The following is a 6,000-nucleotide window of genomic DNA, read 5'->3' on the forward strand; positions in this document are numbered from 1 at the left end:
TTATTGTCCTAATTTCTGTAAAATTTCTAAGGGAACTTCCCACAGGGGACTGTGTGGCTGAAGATTGATACGGCCTGATATTGATGGGGTTCATGGGAATGATATGCATGACTTTGTGAGCATCAGGCAGGAGTATTTCCCATATGTACATGCCTGGTAACCATCAGTGAGGAAGTACATCAGTCATGCTTCACTATTGATTTTAGGGAAGCTGCAGGAACTATGATAATGGTCTGAAAATAAAGCCTTAGGAAGATTTAAAATGCTAAAATGAAACAAAATATATTGGAGTATGTAAAAAGAAAGACAGGCCAAGAAAAATAGAATGATTTCCAGGGTAAGATTTTACTATCCTAAAAATATTTTGTGTTTCTCACCATCTCCTAAAAATTTCCAAGTCTGTGGCTACTATGACTGTCTAATAGCAACAGATCCTGGCTGCTTATGTAAGGTCTCTGATCCCAGGAACAAGTGCTTCTGTGCAGGTAGATGGCTCATGCAGGTTACCTTAACCAGGTGATTGTCAAATACTTGGTGTTGCCATTCAATCTATTTTGCTGTGTTTCGCAGTCCCTGTGTGAGCCTAGCCACATGCCAGGAGCTCCTTTCTCATTCTTTAATGATTAGGAATGGGACAGAAATAGTGTAAGAGTGGGAAAGTGAAGCTGGTAATATGGTGTAGTGCTAGGGAGAGGAAAGACTGGAAGTCTTGGGTGCGGTGGGGAGAAGAACAGAGTTAAGATGCTGGCTTTCAAAGTGGGGAAGAGGTGGTAGGAGAGTAGATGTAGCCATGTGGGGCTCAGCTTTTGGTTGAGGAAACAGTCTGATGGAAAGGGCAGGAAGAATATTATCATAGAATAATATAGACTGGAAGGGAGCTTGGGAGCTCACCTTGTCCAACCTCTTACTGAAAGCAGGGTTAATTTATGTGTTAGATCAGGTTGCTCCTGAATTCTTAGAGACTATGGGATCCTGATCCAGGCTTGGGGAACGTGTGCAGCTTCTGACAGGGAGAGGCAGGGGTTGAGGTGGATCATCTCTGCCACTTGCCATGCAGCTGGACATTATCAGAATGCTTTAGAAAAGGAGCATGTATGGCATATACATGCCATATATACCTCCTGCCTGTGTAGGTTTATGAGCTGTCATGGAGCCAGAAGGCTTTTTTTTTTCTTTTTTGTTTTTTTGGGGTTTTTTGCTTTAACTTTTACACAAGTAGAATAAGGAGACTGGATATAAAAATGAAAATATACTTTTGACAACCAGTGTTGAAAAAAATGACTCCTTTATGCAGGAAAATAAAACATAGAAGAAATTAGGTGTTGCATTCAGCAGGAAGATCCCAATCCAAGAGTGGAATTTTGAAAAGTTTGACTGCCTCTAAGGATCATCAGCTGAAAAATCATAAGCAATTTGGGGAAATATTTTTTCAGTTATTAAAATTGTTAAATCTTGTGTAGCTCCTTTGGCTTCTCTTGGGGTTTCTCAAATTCATTCACTCCAGCATCCAAGTCCCTATTCAGTTGTGCTGTGCAGTCATTTTATGAAGTTGACCAGTGCCTTGCACAGATTAGAAGGAAATTACTAATTCCCTGAAGGGGAGGGAGAACATATTCTGCATAGGTAGATAATATTTCATATTTTGGGGGGTCTTTAAAATTGTTTTGAACTGTTGCTCTCCTGGTAATAAGATGCAGGTCTTGGTAGCTCTGTTGTCCTAGATTTAGTTAGCACTTCAAAGTGACTTGAGGGGTATGTAAAAATGGATCCTGAAGTGTTTTTTTGAGAGTTATTTCCTGATGAAATACAGAGCAGTTAGCTCCAATTTTCATAATAGTCCTTTTGCCATTATAATAATTCTGAAGTAACTTTGTCCTTAGAAGTTTTTCATGCTTGCTCAGGTAAAAGTCTCATACTTAGAGATCTGCAGATGCTTTCAAATGGACAAAAAAAGGAAGGGTTTGCACACCTGCTTCTTGACATCTTATTTTGGGAGTCAACACTGCAGATGGCTGAGATGTCTCTAAAAAATACCAACATTTTTTATGAGAAAGGAGTGATTAAACACTGCAGGACTAGGCATGATGTTTAAATGCATTAAAAAATGAAAGTCTCTACTGTGGCTGACAGCTGATGATGGTGCTAAATGTTCTTGAAGGGAGAATATTTTTCTTGATTTGCAGTTAGTTCTCAAAAGCAATGCATACTTTTACAATTTACATTTGAGCATTTTTATCTTCAGTCATTTTATGTTCCAATCTTTACAAATGTATATTTTTAATCAAAATCAAAAAATAGAATCCAAAGTCTTCAAGTTTAGCAGAAATGACTAGGATTTTTCCTACTCAGAAAGTGTCAAATATATTTTTCAGGATCAGAATTTCCTTGTAGTTGTGAAATCTTAATATCAAAGAGTTTCATTTCCAAGAATGTATGTGGTAAATAACATGAACAAGAAAAACTGTACCTAAGTAATCAAAGAACTTGTGTGTAGCAATAGGTTTAGCTCCCACATTGATAACACATTCGATTAGAGAAAAGTATAATCACTGGAGGAAAAAAAATGGGGCATAACAGTAATGAATTAGAAATGGTATGAAGAACTGAAAACTACAGTTTATTATATCTCTCAGTCACAATGAAATTCATTTCTCCTAACTTGTGTTCTGTTTCTTCTTTCGGTATAAATCCAGGGTTAGGGTTCCAGATACAGAAATAGGCATGAACATGCTCACAGGAATAGCAATAAACTCATGTTTCCATTCAACAAATCCAGGCAACTCATGCTCAGCACAGTAAGAACTTTTATTATGTAGTCAATGTTGGCAAGTAGACACAAACTACCTGATTGTCCAAAGGACACAGACCAGAACTCTAAATGGGCTACAGAGTGGTCTTCCTCTGTAGACCTCACATTTGCAATTGACAGTGCTTACCTTGTGACAAGAAGAGAAGGAAAACAGAACTTCATGTGAGTAAAGAAACTTCTTTTTTCTGACTTAATCTCTTGCAAGACTCTATGTGAATTCTTGCTGGGATGTTTCTGCTTCCACAATAAGCAAGCAGGCCTTTTTTGATTTCAAACAGAATTGTGAGCATATTGTGATCTTTTTAAGACATTACATGACATAGCTACAGAATGTTGCTCCCTGATCTGAAATACTTATTGCATTAGCACATTATTACTCCAGAAACCAGAACATTGCTATCTGTAACCACTGATACTGTAATTACAAACAAATGAAAACCTAGATATACCTATCCTAGAAAAACTGAAACGGTGCAAAATACTTTAAAAAAGCCTGTTTTCATTAAAAAAAAAGAAGAAATAAAATTTATTTACTAACCTCTTATGCGTTTTGAAGCTGAGCATTTAGTTTTACAATTAAATTTCTTCTTATGACATTTATTAACATAGTTTCCTTTGCTGAAAGCCTTGTGGGTTTATGTTAAAAAATTTGTCTTTACTTTTAATGATGTGATAAAGCCAAATACTGGTAAACTTTCCTTAAAAAGAAACTCATTCTTTCTTAATGTTAAATATAGTGCATGTACCACAAGAGAAATGCAATAGCTTGATTTTCTGAACTGTATTATTGGCTTGATGGAGGATAGCAAAGACTTACTTTGACCAGTGAACTCATTATTAATGCAGGAATAGGAAAAATATGCTATAAAAGGATTCCAAAACGCTATTTAACATGACTTCTCTGTCTTTGTAAGAAATATTCTTATAGGCATTAAACCTGTCTCCTTTTTAAATTTTTTCCCCTTTTTTTCCCCTCCCAGTTCCCTAAGGGGAATCAGGCTTAGATAGTAGGAATTAAAAGAAGAGACACATTGAAAAATAGATGTTACACCTGGGATGCTAGAAAGGAACTAATTTGTGAAATAATTCTCTGTACTGTGTTACAGCCCCCTCCTCTAGTGCTTGCATTCAGCACCCTAGTCCTCATTGCTAAAAGTTAAAATCTGATAACAGTGATAACAGTAGTACTAGCATTAGAAGCTTCAAATGATGATGTGTTCCCTTTGTGTTAGGCATTACATAAACATAATTAAATGGAAAGATCAAGGGAAAACCAGATGCTATTATTTTTCCTATTCCACATCAATATGTTTAAGTAAATTTCCAATGATCTCCTGAATTAGGGTATTAGGGTTTGATTCTGGATTGAGGGTTATAGCACACTGACTACATCTGAATTAATCTTTGCTTGCACATTGGACTTTCCCCCTGCCTCCTGCTGCTTTGATTGTCCATGTTAGACACCTCTTGTAGCGCATGCAGGACACATGCCTAGACTTCCTTTGAGTGGAAACGAGTGTGCAGGGAAGCAAAGAGTAGGTTGTTAATCTTCATGGTTTCACTTAAAATGGAAGAGGATCACAACAGGTTATCTGTCAAAGATCGAGACCTGAACAAGATAAGCATATCTGTGTTTGATCAGAGGTCCATCTTACACAGTATCTCACCTCTAATAGTGATCAGCGGAAGGTGCTTGTGGCGAAGTGTAAGAGAGGACAAACATACTCCAAATACACATCTAGCTGCCTTTGTTCTTGTAACAAAAGTAACACTTTTTGTGATTCATAGCCATTGGTGTCTCTTTCCCCCACACCAGAAATCTTACAATCTCTTTATAAACCTATAGAAACTAAAACCTCATCAATTCTTTTGGCAAGGAGCTACGTATCTTAAATCTACCCTTTGTGAACTGGTTTTTTGTTGTTGTCCTGGAAGCATTGCACATAATTTCCTTTGCTGCTTCCTGTTGTTACTGAGACAGTGAACACCTTTCTACCCTCTGCAGACCGTGCTTGATTTTATAGGTCTCTAGCTTATTTTCTTCTTAGTCACCTCTCTTCACAGGCTGAACAATCACATTTTCTTAGCTATTCATGGACATAATCAATGCAATATTCTGATACTCCTTATCTTTCTACCACTTTCCACCCTCCCCCCCCCCCCCCCCCCCCCAGCCTTCTTCAAAGTCAGGAGCAAGAATAGATGTAGAGTTCAAGAAACAGATCTCACATGGATTTGTACAATGGCATGTAAGGGACCTTTCTGAGAAAAGGCTTTGTTCATTGTCTGGGTGCCAGCTGCAGAGTGATTATGCCTTACAACGTAGCAAGGAAGCAACTAACACTAAATCTGGCTCTCTGAACTCACCTGCAAATCAATTCTGTGCACACCTGTCCCCAGTGAGGGGTGCGCCCAAAGCCTCCCACACCTTAAGTATCAGAGTAAAAGAGATCTCCTCAGATGAGCATGGAGGGAGTAACCAGCTTGGTGGAATGTTAACTGGCTGAAAAGGTGCTTTGCTGCAGATAGGCGTATTCGGGGGCAGAACTTAGGGGGATAAGCAGTTGTATATAACCAGCACTTATGTATGTAATAAAGGATGCTCTCTGGGTTCCATGCCTTCATATGCCACACTGGTGTTATGCTTACTGGCTTTTTTTTTTTTTTTTTCTCTCACCCCTACCAGATCTTAAAACTGGCTTTTCTTCTTTGACCAACAGTAAGCTCTAAGGTGATGTTTTCACAAGGTGTTACTATAACACTAAAAACCCTTTCATAAGGGTCATACTCAGTTCAGAATCCACAACTGCATGTACAAATTTAGGATTCTTCTCTGTATTCTTCCACATGCAATTTGAACTTCACAAGTTTTCTTTTGGCTCTCTTTTCCAGTTGTTGTTGTCCCTCTGAATAGCAGCCCTGTCTCTTGGATAAGAAATATTGCTTACTCTTCCCAAGTCCTTCCAGCTTGGTGTCATCTGCAAGCTCATTAAGCGTGCATCCTGTTGTATCATAAGATTGTTTATTGAGACATTAAACAGAAAACTGATGTTCAGTCACTTTTCTTCCTGTCCTAATGTTTTTCAGAGTTTCAGAAGGTGTTTTCTTTTATCATTCTCAAATACATGTTGTTTCAGGTGTTCTCCCCATGGTTTGCAGTGGAAGATAAGTCAAAATGTTTCCTTTTATTA

The sequence above is a fragment of the Falco cherrug genome, chromosome 3, assembly GCF_023634085.1.
Source record: "Falco cherrug isolate bFalChe1 chromosome 3, bFalChe1.pri, whole genome shotgun sequence".
Taxonomy (NCBI): Eukaryota; Metazoa; Chordata; class Aves; order Falconiformes; family Falconidae; genus Falco; species Falco cherrug.